At 37.6% G+C, this 27,856-nt stretch overlaps 1 protein-coding gene across 2 annotated transcripts in view; it reads left to right on the top strand.

Moving 5' to 3' along the window:
• plxna2 (plexin A2) overlaps nt 1-27,856 on the top strand; it is a 215,696-nt gene that overhangs the window by 9,652 nt on the left and 178,188 nt on the right. Inside the window, exon 3 of one of the 2 annotated variants that reach the window (XM_077730404.1) lies at nt 26,621-26,749. The gene's annotated coding sequence lies outside the window, so the exon portion shown is untranslated. Of the gene's footprint in view, nt 1-26,620; nt 26,767-27,856 lie in introns of both variants that reach the window. The other variant, XM_077730327.1, reaches the window with a different exon arrangement.

The raw sequence follows: 27,856 nt of genomic DNA, 5'->3' as shown, positions 1-27,856 counted from the left end.
GTTAGCCGAAGCTGTCGGCACCACACTTCAGATACTGATCAGAATCTAAAGATTGTTAAATGAGTCAGATATGCATGTTCAAAGTGTGAGGATTGTGGTGGGCATGTTGCAATGGTGCGGTTCAAACAAAACATTGTTCAGGCCCAAAGGAAACCAACAGACTGGATGAAATCTTACTCTTAAGCGATCTACCAATAGTACCCTGGCGATCGATGTAATAAGCAGCCCTGCAATAGTTTGGAGCAAATAATTTTTCTTTGTGTTTCAGTACACTCAATAGCTAAATGTCCGAGTTACGCGTTAATGAATTATAAAATATCATTCTGACTTCACCAGCTCATCAAAGTAATTGTTCACCATGACGTCAATAGGGACATGGCTTCTAGCCTTGTTATTGTGATTCTGACCATCCTCTGGTTTCCCTCCATTGTGCCGATGACATCATTTTGTTGGGGCATCACTAGCGGGCCACTGAGCAGAAAATGAACCCCCACCTTAAGGGTGAAGCAAGCATCTTCGAAATAATGCGGTGCTCTGAAAACAAATAGGCATTCATTTCTAACCGAAATGTGACAAGTATGTACCGTGGGGAAAAGAATCAATTCCACCTGACCTTCCAACTTAATCACCATTTGCTCGGCTGACACTCAGTTGAGACCTGCAGCGCACTGACATGGTGACATGAGGCAGGCCTGTGGTGGCAAGCGTTCTGATGCATGATGATAGCCACTTAGCCTTATCTTTGAAACTTGCAGGAGAAAAAAATAAATGAAGAAAACGTGGACGAATTGATGGGCTTGTAATAGAGGGCTTTGGCGAAATTTTCCTTGAGTTACTTGTTCACATTTGTGAGTTGGGGTACTTTCAAGTTTGAATGTACTATTTGAACTATTTCAAAACAGCTCAATTTATGGAGTATTTAATGATTAGCAGTGCTACTGTATTTTTATATTGTTTTTTTTCTGTCCCCCTGTTTTGTGACTTTCAATATCAATAAAAATCTTCAGTCATTCTCAACACCACTTTTCCTTGTTGAAGTCACGAGGTGCTGTAGTACACCCTAAACTCTTCCCCACCTCCTTTAGTTGAAGGGCACGCATAGAGAGAGGCCATCAAGTGGGAATCGAACCCAAGCTGCCCGTCGAAGTCTAGAGGAAAAAAGACTCCATTATTGGGTGGACCCAATAGAAATAATTGAGGAATGTGCGTTCCACGGTACAATATAACTTGTCACATGACAATAGGTATTTATCTACACCCTGACTATAGTAGCTATTATCATCTCAGCAAATTTCTAATAAGGTCCAAATTTCTTATTGATTATTTTCTACGTCGATCAGCCGTTTTGTGCAACATACCTTTTAAAAATACTTTTAAAAACCTGTATCCATTTGAACCATAACACAAAAAGGTTTAGCAGTTTGTACACTGTAAAATGAGATAATTTCATGGTTCAAATCAAATTCAAGCTCATGCTATGTTGCCTTCCAAATGTGATATTGACCACTTGGTCCCACTGGACAATATGTTTACTTTATTCAGCATAGTAGTGGCATCCAAGGTAATAAGCTGTTGTTTCTGCACACAACATAACTTCGTTTGCACTGGAGCGCTGAGACAGCAGTGTCCCTTGAGAATGAGAAGGAGAAAATTGGAGAAAACAATGTGAGAGCAGCCTCTTTATCTCTTTGGTTATTAGGGAGGAAATGAGTCCTCTTTCCTCCATAGCAACATGTGCTTTACCGCTGACTGTCTCTTCTACCTAAGCCCGAGCCTCTCTGGCTGCCCTTTCACTGGAGGATAGAGAAAATTCTCCCTTTCCGATGTCTGATAAGCAGATGAGCCTCCTGAGACCAGAACACACATGCAGCAGGCCGCTTGAAAGAAGGTCAGCAGGGGATGAGGCTTAGAAGACTACATAATGTAGGCCACAGACCGCGAATATGCTCTGTGTGGCTTTAAAAAGTTGACAAGGAATAACAAATCAACTTAATCATTGTTGATTGTTTTCAGTCATATGGAATTCTCAATGTTATGGCCAAGTCTTAATGGAACAAAGAATTTATAGAAATTAATTGTTTGTTCACCATTGATTTGATGATCCGGAAAGGTTACTCAATTGCCCATTCCAAAAGACAAATATGAAGATAGTGGACTGGGTCAAACAAGTGACATGGGGAATGGAGGGAGGCACTCACTGATTGCCTCAAGAGGTTTTAGGCCCTGTGGCTCCCCATGCACATCTCACAGATCAATATTTGCTGGATGTATTGGCTTGAGTAAATACTGCAGTCTACACACGCCACTCATTTCAGCTGGGAATGACAATCTTCCTCCAGCAGCACAGTACGTGTGCCGGTAATGACGCGACATAGAAGGCAGGCAGCTGGTAATAAAGATTGTCTTTCTGCGGAGATGCCAGCGATACCTTCACTCACTCTTAATTTATTCCCTGAGGTGCAATGAGTGATTTTGTCTGTTCGCACCCTCATATTAAACATTGCGCCCTATAAACCTCTCAATAATCATTTGCTGCAACCCAGGACACAATGATTTCCCAGGACACATAAAAGTGCAATAACGTCAGCTCTGAAATAATATTGCCAGCATTCGTTTTTTTATTTTTTTATTTGTCTCCCATAGCCAGGAAATGCGTACCACAGCTCTTTCTTGCTTTTCCTGTCAGAAGAAATATCTTATAAGCCATTAGTAACGTTGAAGAGTCACAAATAATTTGTTTCTCAAAAATAAATTCCAAGGCAAAACAACATTTTCTGTATGCATGTTGTTGTGTACGTTGCCTGTAGTGTTGGTTCTCAAGAGTATGTAGGTGGAATGCAAGAACTGTGAAAGTACAGCCCATATTGGTAGACCACTACCTTCCAAAATACTGAATATACAGCATTCCAAGTGCTGAGTGAGCTTACCTCTTCTAAATTTAGCCACTCATTTTGCACCTCAATAGCATTATGTGACAATTCATTCTCTCCCAGTTGGTTCAGCTGGTCTTGGAAGGACAGGAGCCACAAATACAAAAAATGAGGGCAAGGACATTGTATATTAAAGAGAAATGCCGCCTGAACTCTTCTCAAAGAAGCAAAAGCATGAATTTAATTTGAGTTTGGTATCCTTTGAGCATGTGAACACTTTTCTTTGTCAAAATTGAAGTCATCATAAAAGACAGATGGAGAACCTCTCCTCCTCACAGTTCTGAGACTAAGGTTTCAATCACAGGTATTGACTTTCCTGTGTTGAGTACATGCCATTTTACCAAGGGTGTTTTTCCGTGTACTCTGGTTTCCTCCCACACCCGAACATCCTCAGTTGGTTTAACACGTTGAACTGGCCGTGGATTTGTCTGTTTTGCCGATTGACTGACATCCAATTCAGGTGCCCCAGCACCAATTTGAGTAAAAGTGGTACAGATAATGGATTCTAGCTTCAATAGACATTTTACATCGAAGAATGTCAGCATTGTAATTTTGAGGATTCACCATTCAAAAGTGGGGGCAAGGTTTTTGAGCTTTAATATTATTTCTCCTTTTCACTCTTACGACTGGAAGTCCCTGCAGTGCATTATTTATCTGATCAATAACATTTCCTTATTCCGTGTCACCATATTTATTTGGACTCATAATTGGTACTATGATTCTTTTGTGGATTTTCTTCTGTGATAAAAAAGTGATATTTGAAAAATGATATATGTTCAACTCCTCTGCATTCAGTTTGACTCCCTTTAGTTTTAAATGCAGGCAATTACATTCTACCAGGTTTTTAATGTTAAGCATTCATTTCATCTAGTGATAGTGGAGAATGTCTACATAGTGCACAAGCGACAGTTGTAGTGATGTTAATGAAATTTCCCGAATACGGGATGAATAAAGTTATCCATAATCATCCATAAAGGCAAATTGTTGTAAATATTGTAGCTGTTTTGGCAGGTGGTGCTAAAGAGCCATTTCCTGTCAGACTTTTTACTGGTCCATCTCCCACATTACAAAAACCTAGTACTAGTTCAGTTCAATACAGTATGGCACAATCAATCAGAATGAAATGATGAAACATATCTTTTAATTGAAATAGATTTAATGAATGATCAACAAACCTCAAATCTCCATCCACACTATTTGATTGAATCCATTGAGATAAAATTCGACAGAACTGAAAGACGGAAGGGAGCCTAATTAAACATCATCGATTTCTCTTTCAATACTCTTCATCTGAGGTGAGCCCCCATTTTAGATGCGGAGCATGTGCTTCAGATGCAGCCCTTGGAGAAGCACCCACATCCCTGGCATGAGCTTCTTTTTACCCTATTGACTACATGAGCCTGTCACGGGATCCGGATTAAAGTCTTAAGACTATCCTTTAAAAAAAAAAGAAACCGGAACCGTCCAAGGAAAAGGGTCTTGTCACAATGTATATGCCATCAAGGACTTGTTACTGTCAGGTGAAGCTGTAGCAGATAATTTCACATCTTCAAAGTCACTTGAAGATCAAACCTCCCTTCACAAAAATTGTAATCAATAGTTACATCTAGCAGCCTTTCTATTATCTGCAAAAACAGTGTCACAGCGGACTTTCCATCAACACAGTCAACTATGCTACTTGTATGTAGATGGGTTAAAAGCTGCGAACAGAATTCCTGCATTACCCTCTACAAACACCATGAAATTATCTGTTCTGTGTTTGTAATTCTGATTTTATCTACGATAGTATCTGAGATGAGAGATCCTGATATCCTTTGCAAATGAGAACACTACTAAAAACAATTAAGGGGTAGCCCATGTTTTAAAATACTTTAAGTACAGTAAATGAACGTAATCAAATAGTTCCAAATGCTGGTTAGAATGTTTGCTTCTCATTCATTTTTCCTCACTCAAAGGTAGCTTTTGAAAAAGTAAAAGTAAAAATTGCAATGTATTTTAATGTTTAACAGCTCTGTTTAAAGCACATCTCTTTGATAAAACAATCCGTTTGAAGGACAAGCCCATGTCATGTTAAAGCAGTTGTTTGAGGATAAATCATGCACCAGTAAGCTCTCATTGTTTAAATATCAAGCACCCTTGCGATTGACTCCTCATTAACTTGATCAGGATGCCAATAGTCATTATTACTTGTCTTGTCTTGATTATCCTCTCGGCTGTAAAATCAATCCGACATAATCCAATTCCATTCAGCGGGTCAAAAGTTGACATTGTGATGATTTTACTGTATAGGCTCCTTCCATATTTACCTGATTCCTCAGAGTGGTGCATATTTTAAACCTTCTGACCCCTGAACGGTTAATTAAATTTTCCTGTGAAAAAGGCAACGCTCCCTCTGTTACCTCCCACCACGGAGGTCATGTAGCACAAATTGAGAGGTTAATAATTGGATACAGCCGTGACAATCAATACAGATGAGACAGTGGACAGTACACGAATGGAGTGTAAAATTTCCATATCCAAGGACGAGCTATCTTGAGATTCCTCAAACGCTCATGTCCGGTTATCTTGTCATAAAATTAGCGAATTACATTTTTTTTCTGTCACGTTACGTCATCAAACGTGTGCACACAAGCTGTAACAGTTAATACTCCAAATTTTTACCAGCAAATGTAGTCACTGCATACTGAAGGGAATCAGTGTTTATCCTCCAATTTATTCCTAATGTGAAACAAAAACAAAATGTATTTTCTGATGCTTTCTGATGTCTAAAATAGTGGCCAATTTGTAGTTAACATCACAGTTTCTGTGGTGGTTTCCAGTGTTCACAGTTCTGCGGATCCATTTGTCTATTTGACTTTGGTGTGGATCTCATGCTCAAGCATTATCTGCATTATCCCACATTGACTCATTATAGGTTAGACATCTCCCACTTGAATTAGCCCAGAATAAAGGACAAAAGCTCAATTATAATGTATGACATCACTTGACAAATCCAAATCTGGATGGGTGGCGCCAACAAGAAGGAAGACTTAAAGCTCATGTTGTCATTGCGTTGACATTTAGCATCAGTAGTATTCATAGATGAACAGTCAGTCTTTTTTTTAAACCAATAAAAGAGAATGGGTTAGGTGTTGTGTGAAGCAGGAGAATGTAGTATTTGAAAAACAGTTCTGGGAGCTGTTGAAGATACAGTTAAAGGCCTGGCATTATAAAACATTTTAAATTGGCTGTTTCACTATTTTAAATGGCTCATGGAGAAGACAGGAAATCTCATTGATAAAGGTCAAAATTGTAATGAAGTGTTGGTGGGTTTTTACAGCACAGTCAAAGCTTTTGATCATTAAGTGAAAACGTGCTAATATTGTCTGAAAAGTGGAAAAATTTCCCAAATGCACTGAGATGGAAGTTTAATTTGTTTTATTATCTGTAGCATAATCTGTACACCGTGCCTATTATATATCTCATTTTTCTCATTGAAATGAAATTGTTAATTTCCCACTTTGAAATTTAAAAACATTTTTTATGTGCTTCTTTAATAGATGGTACTAAATGTGTATTTTACTGTTTAAAAACACAACATAGCTTTCATTTCTACTGATAGTTAACCATAAAGTAGAACAAGTATTGAATGATGTACTAAATATTTTTGTCTTTACATAGTCTAGCCTCATCTTTCTATTCGTAACTTTAAAAAAAATCAATAATCCAACCCATAACCCCAGCAAATAGCCACAAGCCGAAATATTAGCTGATAAAGGAAGCGTTTTTTTTCTCCAGCAAAGTTCAGTGGAAGTTTCCCCAAGACTTTTCATAATCCTGTGTGTTAACCAAGAATAAAACAACGAACAAACAAACACATGTTAACATAATCTCCTGGCTGCGTTAATGAATGCACTGTTATTATTGTATGTGCTTCAAATTATCGCTCAGAGGTGGCAGCCGCTTTGTCATTATAAAGGAATTATCTTTGCCGCTGCTATTTCCTTAGCCATCCTCATCCAAGGATCCGAGTCCACTAATTTGATCTGTTGCAATGCGGCTGTTAAGCATTCATGTTTCTCGCACCACAATATTCCAAATTCAACTAAAGTTTGGATCGTCTACTTTCAACTATAGTTTGTATCATCTACTTTCCCGAATAGAATTGTTTTACATTTGGCAATTTATTCATCCTCTCAATTGGTGATGTACTATCTTTACTTTCATGGAAAATATAATCCTAATCATAATCCCTCATATATCGCAGTTAATGTAGACCAGACATGGCCACAACAAACAAAAAAACGCGAAGTCGGATCACCCCCACTATTAGAAAGTAGTTCCCTTCCGCTTGATATAAACAAAAAAAAAATCTGGTTGATTTGAGGTATAGTCCAAGTCCTTGAAAGGGACCCCCATTTACACGAGGTACAGCTTGGGGTTCGGGATGAAACAATTTGTGAAGACTTTTGTGATCCAGGTTTTCTGGTTGCCAATCCAGTAAACAGGCAGCAAGGCTTTGTTCTTAATTGTACTAAGTTTATTTGTTCTTCTTGTAGCCATGTTTGGTCTACATTATCCGCGATATTCGTGGGACTACTGTGTTGGAATCATCAATCAGTCAAAGGTAGAGATACCAGAGCCGAAACTGTGTGTCGGGTACACCTGACTGTTTCTAGTCACGACCTCACGCCACCACTCTTGCCCTACCAGAGCTGTGAGAGTCAACTTTACAAGAACCATCATCTGTAGCTAGGGAATAAACTGCCAAGGTTCTTTTTGCACTCAATATCCTTGGAACCTTCCATAAGAGCTGAGGCCATGGGAAGGGGGACTTGTGTTGCTTTTTATGGCTCTGCCTAGCTGGACCCTGTGGATGCAGCCCCGGTCATCAGGCACTCGGCAATAAGTCATTCCCCCAGGCTAGGGAAGAAAATCTAATTTTTTCTTCATCATAAAGGTTCATTTGAGCTGTGACTGTTCTGGGCTCTCACTTAGGGGCTGTTTGTCATGTGTAACCCTCCCAGGTGCCAAAAAAAAAGCGCATTGAGGAACACAAATACCTGAGTTCTAAACATGACTACATTATCCTCTGCCCCAGATATACCTACACATTGTATCTTCTGTTATATTTAAACAAAATCCTCACTGGTCAACACAAATCAAAGCAAAGAAAGATCAACAGATGGCTAGAGACGGCTGGTTGTAGATAAAGGTGCTGTCTCTGACTTTGTGGCAGGGACAATCCCCACCTGCTCCCGTTCCCAATGGACTTCCCAACTGACACCTCGCTCTGGGGCAAAATGCTATACTGCCAAGCATGGTCTTTTTTGTCTTGTTCCATTGATCTGCTGTAACCACTGCGTTAAATGCATCAAATAGTATGCAGGAATTGCACCCGGCTTCTCCTTTTCCCAGTGCATTTCAAAAGAAATGATAATGGAATGGGGAGATGAAAATGCTGTTCTTCACAGGGACCTGTGAAGGAGGCAATTTCCATCATGCCCATGTCTATTTCCTGTGTAAGGGGGGTTGACATCGCTATGATGTTCCTGTACGGTGTGCAGCACAGGAGATTGAAGAACATATTGGGGAGACTACCAAATGAGTTCTCTTTCAAAACATTTTTGTTTAATTTAATCTCACAGGGTATGTTACCTTGGTAATAACCAGTGGATGGAATGTTGAATTAATGGATTCGGAATTATTTGTCATTTTGAAGCTTTCATTATGGTTGCCTGTTGAAGATTACAAGCTTTAACAATATGGGGCTATGTAGAAATTGTATGAGGTGGAAACAATCTTTTTTTGTTGTTTTTACAGTTATTTATTAAAGGCTTGCATAAAATATTCCATTTCTATTTTATTTCAAGGATAAAGTCATATAAATTTTACATGCTGTTAATCCTTTTTCACGAAAGCATAAGCAATGCACGGCACGCATTCGACAAACCCATTCATTGTGACTGCCACTATTCATGAGACACTAAAGTAATCTTCTAATATTTTCAAATGTTTCATGCATGGAAGTGTGCCATAGTTTAATTTTTTCATCTTGATTGGCATTGTTTTAAAGTTGATCTGTTCTCAAGTTTGAGTTCTTGGAATTGACTTCAAATATATACATGTACATTTGTTATGATTTAGTACAATACATTTGTTTTTTTGTCTAGTTTCTGTATTTGACACTTCATTTTCACTCTGGCAGTGGTTATTTACTCAGTGGAGAGGCACTTTAGTTAGCTTTCTAACGGCCAAAAGTACCTCCCCATTCTTAATTGGCATTATTTTTCCCCGCAACTCTTTGCCATTGTCATTGTCTAGCTGCCTGAGAGGCACTTTACTTACTCCCAAAATTGGTCCTCCTTGCTTCCAAAAGTAGGCCTCGCCACCTCATTTTTAATCCAAATAAACCTTATAAAATGGCATCCAAGGCTATAAAAATATTGTAAATAAAGTACTTCATCTAAACTGGCGTTCAACAATTAAAATCGCATCACTTTACAGTGCAGACTAGTTTTTCATGAAAGGTCTAATATTGTTTAGAGAAGAGAGGTCATGGTTTAATTTGGGGATCACATTAAAATTTTATGTTTATAACGGTACTTAAAATGTCAGGGCCAGGGACATTTTAATGAAACTGAAGAAAAAATATTTTGTGTCTCTTAAAAAGGCATTTGCAACACACAAATAAATAGAAATGGACGCTGGACCACGAATTTGGTTCAAAAACAAACTCATTGGCCAAAGTAGACTGTAAAGATGCATTTGCAGCATGGAAACAGAGCGAATGTGATTGGCTGCACTCACTTGGTAAATAAATGGATTAATCCTGCACATTGTCCTTGAGATTTATTCAGCTGGTGTCCTCACCAGAGAGTTGATGTTAATTAAGATGGTGGTTGAAGAATGCGGCTGTGTCTCGGCGCTCATAACGAGCACACACGAGTTTTGGCAGCAGCACTTGGGCGGACTACTGCGTACATAATGTACTTATCGCGTTCAGAAGAATCCCAATTGTCTTAACGATAAGTGGAATCTGATGAAATAAGATAATTAATTGAGGACATGTATTTCAATAAGGTTCATGAGTCAAGACAAGTGGACTAATAATATTTTAATCTAATATTAATTTTTTTTTGCAGGCATGCAGGATTGCTTCTTATTCTCTCATCATTTTGGTTGAGCTCAATCTGTTTTGCGATGGTTACTTACCGTAATTTGTTTGCTTTCACTGCATTTATTGCAAATGTACGGGTTAAAGTTTTAGGGAACATTAAGGAATTCCTTCAGTGAGTGATTAATTAAGAAAATAATCTGTATCTTTTATATACTAGTTTACTATTGTTTGTTTGCAAGTAGTATTTTTAACCATTGGCATTTCATGGGTATTGCTGGAAATAATAAGACATGTTATCTGTCTATTGACAGGCAACACTGGCAAATTGTGACTATGAAGTCATCATTGTTCATTATGAAATGATGTTATCACAACTCCAAAATTTAATTACAAGCTGTGCTTGTTTTCTTTCCAGCCAATAGCCATGATACTTTTAGTCAACAGAATTGTAATGTTTATTTTGTTGTTTTTTGTTTTGGTGTGGTGGTATCATTCTAATGGCTTAAAAATAGTTTTATATTTTTGCTCAGTTTTTTGCATACATTTATCCATTTGTATATTTCATACAAATCTCCTATACTGTTATATTTTTTAGAGGGTTTATAGTGGATAGTATTATAGTTTGTGGAAGGCACTATGGCTAATTCAACGCAAAATGCTGCTTTAATTATGAACAATCCAAGTTACCAAACAATATCTTAAACTAATACATTTATTAAGTAGATGTACCATTATATTGGGCATTTGGAACTTAGCTCTTTAGACAAATATTTGATATTCCTTATTCCCTATGCCCCCAAAGGTTACATTTATGATTCTATAGTCAGAAAACCTTGAGCCTCTGTTGTTGAAGGCAACCTTCAACAAGACTGGAACAGTAAACCAAGATCCTAACGAGAATCAGGAGGAAATTGCATTTACATGTACTTAATATACTGATGCTTTCACACAAATGACTCTTAATGTGAAAGTTTCTTTTTTCCAGAGCCAGTAAATTACTAAAAGTTACATAGTCCCTTATCTCCTCATTATCGCTAGACTTTTATTGACACACTTTGCTTGGCTTTTATGCACCCCACATGTTTTACGATCTTTCATCGTGTTTGGGTAATTTTCATTTTCACGGTGACAAATATCTATTATGATCCATTGACTCCCGCCTCCAAACCGCCAGTAGCTGTTTGTGTGGCTTAATAGTCAAGCGTTACGGCTATATTTCATGCACGTATATTTTTTTCCCCCCAATGTACTTACAGAGGGATACAGTGATTGAAGTAAGGCCCTTAGCGATGACAGCTCCCGCCTGTGATATTAATGGAAGCCCACATAATTGCGCATTCCATTAAGAAAGTACAGATGCTATTAGAGGCTGCACACATCATTATTTCTCTGTGTAGCCCCTCATTATTTGTTGTTCTTTAATTTTATAGCCCACCACTACCACCATAAACGCACATGCCAATCCTATTTTGCAAGCAGAAGCTATGCGCTGAGGTTAACAGCAAAATGGAGGTCTGGGTAAAATCAGGCCTAATCTCTTATTTAAATTAGGAGCCATACTGTGTTTGTCTCTCTTTTTCCAAATGGACTACAGCTTGAAATGCCATGGAAGTAAGTTGTAGCATCAGAATGTTCCTTAAGGTCTCTTTGAATGTTAATTCTCTTCTTCTTGTGCTTTTTACAAAGCTGCAATATGTCTGATATTTTCAGCCGAGTTTGAGCCTTGATTGAGATCGCTTTTTTGTGTTCTTAAAGTCACATAAGAAAAAAAAAAACATTGATTTTTAATGTGACTTTAACCATCCACGGATATATTAGTCGTTTTAAATTCATTGCTGATAGACTAATCTACACTAGTTTTATTTGAAGATATGGCGAAAATGAACCAAAATAAGATAGAATGGGAACTATTGTGACTTTTTTTTAATTTGTGGTTCTTTAGCACATGCTTTTCTCATGTCTATTTGATCTCGATGCAATATAAAACACCCATTTTTAAAAGACAGACTGCAAAACTGGAGATATGTTACTCTCAAATAACATTAAAACCATTCCACACACACTTCTTGTCACTAAATGGGATTCATTACAAACATACTGACAATATTCCGTATTTTTTTCCCATTCATTTCCAGCATTCCATATCATTAGTGCTGGATGCTATCCCAGCTAACTTCGGGCAAATGGTGGATCATATTAAGTCAGGTATGAAATATAGAGCTTTCCCAAATCAACTCAAGGTAAAATTGTTACTTGAATGCCCTTTAGAATGATACCAAATGGCTAAAAAATAGGTGATATTCCCCCTACTTTCATGAGAAATGCTTAATTTGTCTTCTTACTGCCTCAATTTAGGCATCTTCTGTGGGTGTGAGACATTTGGGCACCATTACCATAATATATGCTTTTGTTTACAGTTAGAAGTTTTAGTGCCATTACAGTTATTCCTCCCCACCCCCTTATTACTGTTATTTACAATGAGATAGCAATTTCACTGAAATTCTCCCAGATCTAACTAGACCATGTGGGAATATGTTTTGTGAGAAGGATATGACCGGGACACATCACAATCACTCCTCCCAATATTACTGTCATTTTACAGAGCTCCAATATAATTATTGCCTATGAATGAATAATGCTGTGCAATATTGCCTTCTAAACGAAGCAGCTTTTAAATTGGCCCCTGAAGGTTTCTCAATTCAGGAAAGATTTGATAAAATGAGCTGCTTTGTAATATGTTTTGCTGGGGAATTTATTTCCTACTGCTCGGCTAAATTCATACTTGCAATACAATTCACTATTTTATTACTTTCGCCAAAGGGATTATGCACTTCTAGTTCTATTTTGTCCCTTGGTTGGAGGTGCTATTCGTATATATATAGTATAGATGCTCTATTTTTCAAAACAGCCTTGGGTTTTTGTCTTTTTACCTTCTCCATATGATGCAAAAGTGACCACCTGTCTCAGTTACTGCTTGATGCAATTCTAATGCCCATTTGGCCAAAGTAGTACTCTCGGTACTCAGATTTGTTAGAAGGTAAGGGCACTAGTGTCCCCTAAGGCCCCACTTGAAGCTCCGGAGAAACTACGTTAATTAACATCTTACTCAACTGCATTTACAAAATGACTGAGAACAGAGAACAGTTAGTTACAGGAAGTATCAGTAAAATCCTTGATCCATCATGATATTTTTATACAATGCAACAACTCAGGTGTGGCTAGCTCGTGTCTTGTGGTTTTCTTTTCTGGCCCCCTGGGTCAAATAACAGCGTAATGTTCTTCTTTCCGTATGTTGTGAGGGCAACAATTCAACATAATTACATTTTTACACGTTTTTTCTTTTGCTGAGCTAAGCAGTGGCCTTAAATGGAACAAGGTCAGTGTACGGCTATTCTTTATATGACCATGTTAGTCATGCTCTGCTGGCTAAGCTCATATTGCATGCATACTTTTCTTTATTCATTCGGATAGTAGCATGATGATTAATAGCCTATCAAAACATATTATTCCCACAAATCCCCCCCTTTGACCCCAGCTAGTCTTTTCTTATCTCTATTCACGCAAACTTTACAATGCCTTGGTAGGAGAGAGAGAGATTTATACGACTAAGCCAATAGGCTCACTTATACAGTGACCTGTTTACTCAGTAAATTGCTTAAATAGGACCTGTCTTTTGGATTTACCTGGCTATGAGATCTCAAAAAGTTCCATGTGCCATTCAACTCATCTCGTTATAATGTGGAAAATGGAAGTTTTGTGTCACACACATTTTCGGTACATGTCGCTTTTACCTCCGGCAGCAACGCTCGGATTATGGGCACAGTTTGCTTGCTAAACAGATGACATAATGGTTGGTAAAGTGGCCTTGTCATAAAAAAATAAGATAACTTGAAATTCTGAGGGTTGCGTCACAATACAGGCGGATGTTGTTTCACCAAGTTTTATTTCACAAAGTCTCCTTCATCAAAAGATCTTTTTGCGTGTAGGAGGTGAATTTGAAATGTTTTCAGAAGAATGAAGTCCCAACTTTGCTTCTTTCTAACACAGTCAAGAGTTTTGCTGTAGAGTTCCAAGATCTGAAAAAGGAATGAAGTTGAATATGATTAAATATAATCACCTAGACCTTACAATCTTAATCCTTGCCTCATTGACACTCCAAGATATTTAGTGACCAATTATGCTCCAGTTTAAGAACTAAACTGGCACATACCACTTCTTTTTCTGAAAGCTTAAATTATTTCCTAACATTTCTTGGTCAAATGCGAACACCCTTCGAAGGGTTTTGTCTTTTTATCTTTCCCTTTGACTTATATTGACCTTTATTAGCATAACTTCTCCATGTTCTCCCTTTCTGTGTCCTTGAACGGAGTTCAACTGAGCAGACTCAAAAAGAAAAAAAAAATATATATATTGCCACTACTTGACCCTCTTCACTGTCCAGTAATCTAATTAATGACACCAGAGAGAGTGCCCCTAGGGGCAGATTCCTTTTTTTCCTGACCCTTACGTTTGACTACTGTTTGATAATGTGACCCCCCCTCTACTCTCTGATCACCCATTGACCCCCTCTGGTCTCAGTTCTTTAAATATCCTCTTCCCAGGAGGGACCAGCAAAAATAAGCAATATATACTAAACAATCCCAATTGGACTATTTGCCAGGTATTTGCTATAGAAATAACAAGCAAAACAAACATTCAAAAATATATATTTATGGAAGATTTATACGTTTTTGGTGTTATATTTTTCTTGCAACACACAAATGACCATAAAAATAAGACATTTTTAATTTCCTGCAAATGTCCCAAATGTTAAAACATAAACTTTATTTATGCAAGTGTCCGAGTGCCACATTTTCGGTTTAAAGTTGAAGTGACATACAGTTACTGTTGCTATCTAATATTGTGTTGTTCATTTTTATACTCCCTTTTATTAGGCTCACAAATACTGAATGTTAGAGGCTTGATTTTATGGCTGAGAAAACAAACGATGTAGAGCAACATGTTTTTTGTTGTTGTCATTATCTGTTGTTCTTTATTAGCTTCACAATCATTGTTGCAAGACGCTAAGAAAAGCCATGCCACTATATTGCTCCAAGGGCAAGTTTAATTGGCTCCAATCTTGGGGTCTTACCTTGGAAGATACACATTTTTATTTGCATTCTTTTTTTTTTATGCCAGAAACATTTATATTTCCCAACAATTCTTATTTCATCCATCACTAAGTCCTAAAATCAAGAATCATCTTGAACAAATTATAGCTTTATTTAATTTCTTTCTTGTCATCAAACAGATCTTTGATTGTGATTTAATAAATGACAACTTTCTCTCAGACTAGCAATGGCACTTTAGGCAAAATAAAATGTTTTCATCCTCTCTTTGCATTGATACAGATTACTAAATCCAAATGAGTTATGCGCCTTTAAAAGAAAAAAAAATCTCAGTTGATTGCTAATTGAAAAATTGGGAAGTCAATTAGAGGCTAGAGATCCAATTAACGTCGAATCGAATGGAAAGCTGGCCCCAGACTCAATCAGCCTCTTTAATTGATCATCTCCTCCAGGCGATAGAATGAGGGCCCCCCTGCGCGTCGCTCCAATCTAATTCCAGTTCTGCAATCTGACACGCTAATTTGGATTCAGACACACTCTCTTTCCAGCTTGTGAAATGATGAAAATAATAATGTTAGGTCATGAAGTAGATGGAAAGTCTCTAAGGGAAAACTAACCTATGAAACTCTGCACCCAGGTATTCTCTCAATCACTTGTGTGTTGGCAGTCAAATGTTGTTAAAAATATAAAGACTATAAAACATTAACAACGAGATATATACGTACATGGAAGCTTTAGCAGCATACTCAATGTGGAAGGTGCTTGGATCTTTTTGATCAGTTTTGTGTCTACACGCAAGACATCATTGCTTTGGAGTTAGCCAACAGAGGAAATGTTATGAAAAAAAAAACTATTTGATTATTAATGGCATCCCGAGGCATTTTCCGACATTCTAATGCATGCAGATGTGCCTCCACAATGGTGTCTCTTTGACAAACTGCCGTGTGAAAAAGGAAATTTGTGTTGGCTACCTGTAATTGCTTGTTTTCTTCCGCTTCAGTGTATCATCATTTGCTATGGGATTTTCTGAGCACTGCTGACTTGTGCACATTTCTTATTTTTCCTGTGCGCATTTTTTGTAGCCTTCTGGCGATAACTGCACAGATCCATGAAAATGACTGATTGAATGTCAGCAATAGAAACCTTACTAAAAAAAATAAAACAATCGTATGCACATTACAAGGATTAATTGATATGTCGATGCTTTAATACAATATTATGAAGGCACCAGAAGCAACATAAAAGGCAAAGGTTTACAATAACATTGACATATATGTAATGGCCTGACGGACAAACATGTTGATTAGGTTTTTGTGCTCTATGCTGCGACAACTGGGATCTGGAAATGGCCCAGCTGAGTTGGTGGGCGTAGAGCAGCAACACGTCAAAATCTGGAAACGCGACATACTCACAGTTATTTGTCAAATGAAGACCTGAATGAGTGTGTTTGTATGCGTAGGTGTTGTACCATTGACAGACAGATTGTGTGGGTTCCTGCTGAACTGTGTAAGTTATATTTATTGGGAGATTAGTTTGGTGTCTTTGTGATCTGGAAACCCTGAGGGGAAGTGCCCTATTCACTCATGATCTCCACACTTGAGTTTTGACGGTGCCTCGTGTGTGTGATATTTAAAACATGTGCCATGCACATGGGTCTACCTACCACTAAGGAAGAGACGATAGAATATTGAGTTTGTGAGATATTTTTTTTTATTGGGATGAGACTGAATTGGCCGCCAGTTCTGCTATTGTGGTTTGGTTCTTATTTTATAGCTGGCACTCCATTCTCTTAAACAAATGGACCATAAAAATGGCTTTCTGTACAAGTCCTTTTAAGAAGCCATTAGAAAATCAACAGTCATAAATTATGAATAGTACTGTAATGAGCTTGCCAGTGAGTAACCTCATAGATCGAATTAATGTTGACTAGTCACTGACACCCAGTTTATAGCATTACGTTTGATTCATTTGTTCATATTTTGTGCTCTCAAAAAATGACTGAATGGAAGCAAATTGTAATTTGGCTCCAAGCTGAAATGGCCTCTGCACAATTTTCAGCACAAATGAGCTTGCTATTACTTTATAAACTGTCTGGATTTTGGCTCTCGCCTTCAGCTTGTGGTACCACCATTCTACTTCTTTGGGAATGGGTTACTGGCGTCAAATTCAGTCCGTTTGTATATGTCATATTTTGCTTTTCTTATGTATATATATTATGAAACATATTCACAAGTTATCATCGTGAGTGCTCTTGTTATTTGCTTACAAGTGTTCCGATTTGAGGTGGGTACAAAGGAAGGGTGTGGGCAACTGTCACCTTGGACAGGTTTGATGAATTACATTTCATATGTTTTGACAAAACATCCTAGTGAAATTTGGGTCACGTTTGAATGGAAATCCTTCCTGACAATTATAAAGGTAGGGTGTCTGGGTGGGGTACATACATATCATGGTAGTGAATAAGGGTCATTTACCAAAACTTTATTAAATGACCTTAAAACAAGAATTGGAGAACTAAAAATGGTTACTCCACCCATATCGTAATGGCACACCTGTGTTTGCCTTATATTTAGTTCAAAGTGAAAAAATACATCCCAGGTTTGATTCCCCTCTCTGTAGGCTCATCTTCACATGTTCAAGTGTCCTGTGGGGTGCCCCACCCCCCATTGCGAGCCCCCGTAGCGGCGGGTGACCAAGTCCACAGAGGCTAGTGGGCAGAAAAGTCACTCCCATCTGGTGCGGTTAGATCAACATGGACTGAGGAAGGGGCTTTTGGAGGGTCATGTGTCCTTTTCCATCAGTGACAAAATTGAATTTTCCATTTGGTAAAAATCCAGAACAATTTCCTTTTACTCACGACCACCTTTATTGTGGTGTAGAAGGCCTTGCAATTATTGAAAATAAAAAAAAAAGATCAGTATTGGAATGGTGGATTTAAATATGATGTGTCTTTTCAGGACAAATGCAAATTTTTTTTTAGAGTCTCAATATATTTGACTCTTGAGGCTAATTTCCCCACCTCCCTTATTTGATCTAAATCTCGTTTGGTTTTGAGACGCTCACTAATTGCTCCATGTACAGCCTGAGTGTGAAGGTCACTGACAGAACCAATCAGGTGACTTAAATGACTCATTATTGCCTAGTGTTTATTGGCTGGATGTTCAGTGGAGCATGCAAGTTCTCCCGGCCTTTACACCACGCATACACATGCACAAATGCGCACACACATGCTAGTTCAGCTTTTGATAACAATGATACAGGGACTGATTGCTTGGTGCTACACTTTTTCTGTGTTTACATTGTAGCCAATCCCTCAATTATTTTTTGGAATTTGAGGATAGTCTTAACACGCGTAACAGTCAAATCGACTAGGAAAAAAATAAATACTAATTATTCGATATTTTTCAACATTAATTTTGATCACTCCTATCAAATTTATTATGAATACAACAGGATGCTGTAGAATCTTAAATGTTTGTTTGTTAATCAAAATTGGGAAAATGAAGAGTATTTGAAGTTGACAAGTCTTCCTATGATCCCTTATTGCAATTTCTTATGGAAAATACATTTTCAATTACATTCAAATGTTTCAATTTGTTTTTTGGGTAGATATATTTCAAGATCCCACAGTTTTTAATATTATCTTATTTAAAATTTAGGTCAAACCTCTGTTTACTGGTGCAGAAGTCATAAAAAAAAGTTTTTCCAAACTATATTCTACAATAACAATGTGCTATATCTTAGATTGTACAATATTTTAGAATTTACATTGCCAGGATGTAACTTTTTATACTTTTATAATACTTTTTTTTTGTTTTATTACTGGGAAAATGCTCTTAATAGAGTAGCACCACCAATTTCGTTATACGCAACTATAAATGATGACAATAACAGCTTTTTTTTTTTTTTTAAAGGGCCTTAGTTAACTTTCACGTGAAATGGTAAAAGTGTCCTGCGGGTCAAAGTAGGTAGGCTTTTTGAATAACCTTCCAACACAAATAGGAACATTCCCTGAATCCCTATTTGCCTTCCCTTGAGGAATGCCACCTCAACTATTTCCGATGACAGCACTTTTCTCTATGCCATTACAAATAGATGTCAAACATGTCTTTGCCGCCATCCCTGTGAATCAAAAGGAATAACGGTGATGAAAGTGAACAAACGAAATCAAATAAAACAGGGTCACACATCACTGGAAGGGCATCAAATGACTACTGGAGTGGAAGTCATTTTTTTTTCTTTCTCCGAGTGTCTGGAGAAAAATTGTGGAAAAAAAATGAATCTAGTCTGGTCAAAAAGCAAGTTGTCATTTTGCCTAAAGCACAGCTAAGCTCATCCAAAGGAAATGTAGGTCTGTGCGGGACTTTGCGTGGCAGAGGAGGGTCACTCATTTTTAATGGAAAAGGACAGTTCTTTTGTGAAAAAGCGCTGAGCGATCCAAATCGCGGCGGAGCTAGTAAAAGCTTGAATAACCTGAATCATATTCACTTGATTTGCTTTCCTTTCATGATGAAAGTGACTTTCCATTTTTGGGTGGTACTTAAATTGATCTGCCAGCATTTGGTTGGTTGCTCCAGTTGTGCAAATAAAAATGGCACTCATCCATTTATGTCTGTACAAACACCGAGAAATGTCCCCTGTTGAGAGGGACTACTTGATTCAGTAAGGGAATGGGTTGTTTTTAAAACAGGACTTTCCCATACAAATTGTCCTCTAGTGAGGGGATTATCCTGGCTAACCATTGTGATGCTCACATAGCAGTCCTTTTTTGGGCAAATTTCCCCATTTATACTCTAACAGTGTGGTGCATACAAATGTAAATATCAAGTGAATTGAAATTCAACCAATCAATTGGAAATAACATACTTCAGAATATCTCCATTTGGTTGAGTTGAGCATTCATTAAACATTGTGCAATTCAGATTTTTTTTTTGATTCCTTATAGATTCTTTAGATTTTTTACTTGATAAGGTCATTTTTCCAATTATATTTTGCATTATAGTGATGAGGACGTCCACCTCACAGTTATGTTCCTCCCGTGCCTGTGTGGGTTTTCTCCAGTTTCCTCCCACATTCCAAAACACACATAATGGACTGTTTAATTCCTTCGAACTATCTGTAGCTGCAAGTGTGTGCAAAACTTATTGTTGTCTACTATAATTGTCTGGCTACCAATTCAGCTCCAGCACCCCTGCAGCCCTGGTAAGAATGAAGGGTTCAGAGGGTCGAATGAGGATGAATGATTGAATTGATTATACATTCATTATATCAAATTACTCTTTTTAGCATGAACTGCTCAGCTGGCTGGTAATGTAATATAGTGGATCATTATATCTGTTCATTTATATTTTTTTAACGTACATTTATTTTTCAGTGTTACAAGAGCGTTTAAATGAGTCCAGCTGGGATTGTTTTAAGATTTGTGATGGGCAATGCTGTTGGATATCATGTTTGTCAATGTGCAGAGAGAGAATGAAGAATGGAAAAAATGCTTAGTTTGCAATAATGTTAAAATGTAATATTAAATAACAGCCCTCAATAGGAAAACCATTTTTTTAAAAGTTAGAAATGCTATTAGCAGGGAATAGGTCTAAGTAGAATGGAGAGGACAGGATAAGATGGGACAAGTGTTTAGACTTGTTTAAAAAAAAAAGGTGATCAAAACAAATGGGCTTTAACTCAGCTGCAGTAATGCAGCATTTTATTATGTTATTTTTTTAGACAACCTTTCAACCTTATCATTCCACTTACTCTTATTTAGTCTGTTTACCTGCACACTGACTGACTGACATGACATACTGACAGGTTGCTCATGAGTAATGGCCGATGCTCAGCATTGGCTGCAGGCCATGTGACCTCGTGGGGAGCTTTGCATATTACGACTCTGCAGTCCCTTCCCATATATCCAGCTCACCTCCCAATGGTAGAGGCCCGTGGGCCTGGCACATGTGTGACATATAATTGATTCATTAATAATGTGAACAGATGTTTCTGGTCCACCATGGCACTGCGCCATATTGCTAGTTTGCTATTATATTGCCCAAGGCCAGACTGGCTGAATTTCATTAAATGTGTACTGACACACAAGAAGGGAAGGTCACATATTTTGGGTTTTAAATAAAATAACTGTTTTGATGTAATTAAAAAGGATGAAGGGTAACATGTTTTTATGCAGGGGATGTAGGACCAAAAGGGTCGTGTGATTGTGAATTTACATCTTTATTTTGTGGAAACGTGTTTGTTACAATGACAATAGGGAAAAAAATACAATATAGTAAAACAAATCATAACATTGCTATTTGTTTATCATGCATTTAGGTGCTCAATGTATAATTGTGAATCTGAGTGTCTTTATTGGCGGAAGTGTGCAAAATGTTTTGTTTATTAGATAAACTGATACATTAGAGGGGAAAATAAATTATTAAAAAAAAGAAAGAATGAATAAATAAAAATATATGGAAATTCCTATATCAGACCACGGATCAGAAAACAAATAATCAGTTAGCAAAAATAATGACAATCCTATCTACTTCACCATCTCCCTTTTTTTGCTGTCAGAGCAGAATGTAGATATTTCTTTTTATAAAAAGTAGCATTTTTCAGATACTGCCAGTTGCCTACTTTGCCGCTATACTATGTGTTAATTGACTGTGCTGAAGACCCAAAAATGTGCAAGGAGAGCACAGGCAGCGGAAAAAAAAGCTTAAATATCTGTTTGCGCTAGAGAAAAATCCCATTCACATTTTGCGAACCACCTCACTTACCTATGTTACAAAGAAAACAACTATTGACTAACAACTGAATCACAATACCACCGTCGAGAAATGGATTCCCTGTCCTGTACATGTTTATTACCACAAGTACCATGATTTATTTTTAGTTATAACTCTGTCTATATAGGGTTTCTTACTGGTGATCCACCACTGAATGATCCACTCAAACCAATCCCAACCTCTTAGGATTGCCATTACACAGTCGGCAGTGAAATGTGATGTTGAAAATAAAAAATCTTTTGCAGCACTCAAATCTTCAGTTAATTGTTCATGCGTAGAATATCAGTGCTTAGCTCTCTAAAGGGATAATAAGTATTGTAGTGTAGAAGTGAGATGGAGAGGACAGGCTTGAGATAAAGAAGAGAAGGTCTAATTAATGTGTCTCTGTGGCAGTTTCCTCCAGCTATCCATTAAGCTTTCATTCAGCAGACTCGAAGAGGCTTCAATCTCACTTTCATTGTTAGAAATACAGCTCGGAAATAATAACATGATTGCAGATTGATCAAGGGAGGGCTCAGAGAGGAAATGCGTGTGGCGAGGAATAATGATGGCCGCGTGTGTATGTGTGGAAAGCTTTCCACAAAAGGGGTTTTACAACATCCAAAATTGCGTTGAATCAATTTTCTTTTAACCTCGAAGATTTGGGCAGAAACCACAGACAGTGTCCACATGCCTTCTGCACTTTGATTCAATGATGGTTGTTGAAGTCCTGCTGAGAGTTAGTTGTCCTTCAGAGTGAAGTCGATGCTACTTGTGGCCAACGGCGAACATCGGGAATGTCATAAGTCTAGCCTTGATTAAGAGGAGTCTTTTAAAACAGTGTGCTAATACCCGACACCCTGTGAGACCTTTTTGTAATGTCTATATAAGCAAGATGAGGCCAAACACTTTTTCACAACAAATTATTCTTGACAATCAATTTCATAATTATGACAATGTTTACTTTTTGGGGCTTTGCTTTCCTCGAAACTTCTTCAGTTGTTTGCCACAATCTGCTTGCTATACATGGAAAACAATACAATCAGATGCGAGGGATGTGGATTAAAATTAGATGTGAAAATTGGACATTTTACCAGAAGTATCCAAAGTATTGCAATGCAAAATCTCTTGGACTAAATCCTTCTTCTAAAGCAGCTAGCCTGATAGTGATACACGACCATAAAGTTAGCACATTGTGATTGATGACTTTTTTTTTAAATTTATGTAAAACAGTGTGTTAAGGAAGGATAATAAATTGCATGAGTAGTAGGTCATCTTAAATTCTTAAGGCATGTCTACACTACACTACACAGTACATTTGACTTTTAATATCTTTTGTCTCTGAGCGACCATTTGTACGACAACAGTACCTGGGAAAATAAAAAAAATAAACATACCCAGATGTCCACATTGTTTAGACTAAGACATCATTTGGAGGGCTCAAATGTGCACAGATATTTCCCCTCACAGTTAAAGGAAAAACAAAAGATTACTTTTGCATTTTATTTCTTTGCCTTATACGGTTATATTCACTGCACTTTTTGAAGATGAATCTATAAAATGATGTTTGCTTTAAAAGGCCTTGCAAGCATTCTATATAATGCTTGATGTGCCAGTTGTCTATTTGTCATCAATTCTATTGGCACTCTGCCCTTGTTTTCTTCATATTGAGCTCAAACATCAATTCAATTGACACGACTCAGCATTTTTACCATTATTTAACCAGAAACCATTGCACAGTCCAAATACAATCCATCAATGGAACGTTTTTGTTACGTCAGCAACCATTTCACGCTTAAAAGTAAACCATTTTATTTTTTGTTAGACAAGTATGTGAAGAACATCCCTTTGTTCATGTGTATCGATAAATGAATGGAGATAATATTACCTGCAAGAAGCACACAATGGTGCGTTCATGTTTTTAACAATGTGATTAAAAAAAAAAAACTTCCAGTCACACATTGAGATTGACGCAAAGGAAAAAACAAGTATTTCACACATTAGTCAATTTAACAATGACAGACATGGCAGAACATCAGCTTTTACCTTCAACCTTGCTCCTAGAAACACTGCGTCATTATTGATTTCTTTACTGGGGGGAATAAACAGTTTCTATCGTCAATACAATAAGATAACAGCTCGGAGGTTTTCAAGAGCAAATCGGAGCAATGCACCTCAGCACAAAGCAGGAAACATCTTGTTAACATTTTATTTGTCTCAAACTGCAGACTGATGGTGACACAATGTCGTAGTATACAGACCAACTAGAAACAAACATTTTATTGCCTTTTTAACAAGCGTGTCAATTGTTATAAACATTCATGACGTTAGTGAGGGCAGTCCTATTGATTTGACGTTGGAGGTAAAAGGATGGCAAAGCCATCAAACTGTTTGTCTTACAGACAAAGACAATTAGATCAGTCTTCAGCCAAGTAATTTAATGCAAATCACAAATCTTGCATATGAACTAATTAGAATCACAATTGTTGACATTCAACTTCAAGTATGACAAAAGGGTAGTGCTAACTCCCCAATTGAATTAAAACTCAAAACATCTGTAAATATTTTCATATTTTAGATTGCTTTTCAATGAAATACTGTAACAAAATTGTCTTAGACATCAAAACCCAGATTCACTGTTGTTGTACTCGTGTAAAAATGATAACTTTGCTTTTGTAACACTCAATTACATCCTTGGTAACAACAGAAGCAATGCACTTCAGCTTTTATTAGAAATGACTCCCTTGGAACTGTTATCCATCTTTAGAAAACTATTGAATGTATGAAATTGATTGATCATAGTCAACTTTAAATGAGTTTTTCAACTGGCTAGTCCTATTTACATGGCTAGCGTTATGTCACAGGCTGTTAGTGCTTGCCATCTCGAAGACTGTTCCTTAATAATGACTTGATGGCATCCTTCGCATGGAGACTGATTGTGTTAACAACCACAATACTCTTGAGTCATTTACGATAATGGGAGACTCTAAGTATCTCACCGGTGTATGTGCTGCTGACTTTATTCATCCTTGCGTCTTTAACGGTGAAACCTTTTTTTTTCTTCCTACACGGTGTACAAATAACCATCCCTCCATCAGACTGCATTTGCTCGTCAGAACTGATCGGATGGAGCATCCCATGCTTTAATGAGACATGGAAGTACCATGGTAGAAGCAAACTGCTAATGGATTGCAGTGGCATGGCGGTGGGTAATGAGTGCAAATGAAATGACTTGACACTAGTTTAAGTTACTTTGTTTAAGGGCGCTGAGGATCCTAAAGCCTTTTCTTAGTCGCGGAAGCCTGGTGTGAAACGGTGCTGCAGTAAATAATTCATTGTGTTAACATCTACTTGGTTTCTTACCACATCTCCAAAACATGGTAGGCTGATTGACCTTTACTTTCACTCTATTGTCCCTACGCATGAGTGTTTGCGTGGTCGGTTGTTTGTGTTTTTCTGCCTTTTTTTCCCGTAGGAATGTAGCTTTGTAGCATTTTTCCGACAGAGTATTACTGTAGATCAAAACCTGCCCCCCCAAGTACATGTTTTAAAGCATTCATATTCATGCAGCTGTGTGCAGGCAAAATACTGCAGCTAGGACTTACAATCTGGTCACCATGTGGCTAATCCTTCCAGGCAGCCCTCTAGTACTGGACGGGTCAGTATGGTGCTGTGGGCGCTCGTTAACATTATTGACAGGTGAGGCATAAAGCCAGTTGTCCTTGCGAAGACCCTTAGGGCAACTTTTCAAACTAAGCTCAAAGTCCACAGAGTCAATCAACTTTTCTCCACCAATGTAATAACTTTCAGAACAGTGACAGATGGAGGAAGGCGCAGTTTTCGAATTTAAAGGAACATTGACTTGTCAAAATTTTCATCACAGAAAAAAATAAGTGCCACAGGCTACTTTAAAAAAGGTATTTTCTTGCTGGTAACTATTTTATGTAAAACGAATGTTCATAGCCCCATTTTTTAGACATTAATTAAAAATAAATCAGTACACAATATCATTTTCAAATTATATGCAATATATTTATAACAAATCTTTTTTTAGATACTGTATGGGGATACAAGCTTTTCATGAAATGTGATAACAAGAACCTTGAAACTTTACGGCCTATATTCATCACTGTTATAACTTGTTGGAATAAGTTGTAGATGTTTATGTGCGTAAATAACTAAAAATGTCTTTACAAGAAAACACTCAGGTCTGGAGTTTTTATACTATCTGGAATACTAACCAACCAGAACACAAAACGTCAATTAATTTCTTAATAGAGCTTGTCTTTGGTAGTAATGAGTGGGCTGCCATTTTATAGAGGTGGGGCGTGCTCTGGCTGGTTGCGTGCCAATTGCACTCATCAAAATGCTACATAGTATTAAGTTTATGTTTCTGTTCAGCTCTTACCTCACAAGTGAATCACTGGACTGGAATAAGGGAACTCATCATGATAGCTAAATATCTAGGGGAAAGAAAATTCATAGCAGAAATGATAAATCCTTGACAGGCCCATCCGGCTGATATGCCAGATGTTGGACTGGGGGGTTTCTTCCAGCTGTCATTATGTCCAGGTGAAAATGTGTTGAGCAGGAGACTAAAAGCGACAGAAGCATCCCGACAGACGACTCGTTTTTCTTTTGGCTTGTCCTCACATACAGATGATCAAATTGTGGGTCTTGGATTTACTGTAATACACATGCAGATGTTTATTTGCACTTTTCTTTTGGCAGATAACTTCAAACAGATTGTGCCTACACTCCGCAATGGTGACGCATGGCTGCTGATATGGTGACAGATGGGCCTCTGGATGCCCACCACCCTTCACATGGCAGTGTCTGAAGATGGAAGTTCAATTTCAGGTAGGATTGGTCTCTCTGTGAGATATGTTTTATTCATTCATTATTTTTCATTGATCACGGAAATAGACTTACCAGTGAAAACGTGTTACTCAGATGACCCAGTGTTTTTGTGTGTGATGAGCTGGAACCAAAATATGTTGACAGTAGCAACCGTGAGAGACCTGAGATCTTAACTTTTGTCAGCCATCCCTTATCACAGACATCATTCAGAAACAGAAAGTTGAAATCGAGATAAAAAAAACATTCTTTGGGTAGATGAGTATAATATGATTAGACAACAATATATTAATTTGACAGTTCTCAAAGGAATTCGTATTTGCCAGTTTATTTTTGAATTCACTAGAGCATCTGTTGACTTTGGTAATGTTTATCAATGTTTGAAATTCACAAAATTAAAGAATCAGCATTGAAGTTTGAAATGAAAGCAGATGATATTTCATGACATGTGCTCTTACAAATGGTACATAAAGTTGTTCGTTGTGGGAGCCAGCGCTACCTTCTTTTTTTTCTGAAAGTTTGTACACTCTGAATTTTGGGTTTCAACTCTCGGCTTCCTGTGTGGAATTTAAGGTGTTCAGATGGTTTCCCCTTGGCCGAATCCCATATGCTGGTAGTTCTTCATTTTCCACCAGATCTCCTATACTGCAGTATCGTTGCTTTCTAAATTGTCCATATCAATTCAAAGTATTGCATTTCCAGTACTGGACAGCTTGGGAACTCTGGCATTTTCTGTGTGCGAAGATGGTGTCAGTCAAAAAAAAAAAAAACATCCCACATGGAGACTTTAAACCAACATGTTGAGATCAGGGGCCATCCACCAACAAGCTGTCAGGGGAGCAAACCAGTGTTTGGTTACTCTCTAAAATGTTATTGGGCATTCAAAATGGATATGTTCCTAGCAGAGTACAAACAGTACAAGGGACGGTCATAGAAACACGGATTTATTGTCTTCGTCAATATTATTCATCTCTTTGGGAGCAATGTTTTATATATTACAAAATGAAATCCATTTTTATTTGGAATCTACTTGTGCTTTGCTTGATTGTCATGGACAATTTGTGTCTGAAAACTAATCTGACGGAGGGATTAGTTTGAAATGTTGCGGAC

This window comes from Stigmatopora nigra, chromosome 1 (genome assembly GCF_051989575.1).
Source record: "Stigmatopora nigra isolate UIUO_SnigA chromosome 1, RoL_Snig_1.1, whole genome shotgun sequence".
Lineage (NCBI taxonomy): Eukaryota > Metazoa > Chordata > Actinopteri > Syngnathiformes > Syngnathidae > Stigmatopora > Stigmatopora nigra.
This window is presented reverse-complemented; position numbering and strand designations above follow the sequence as displayed.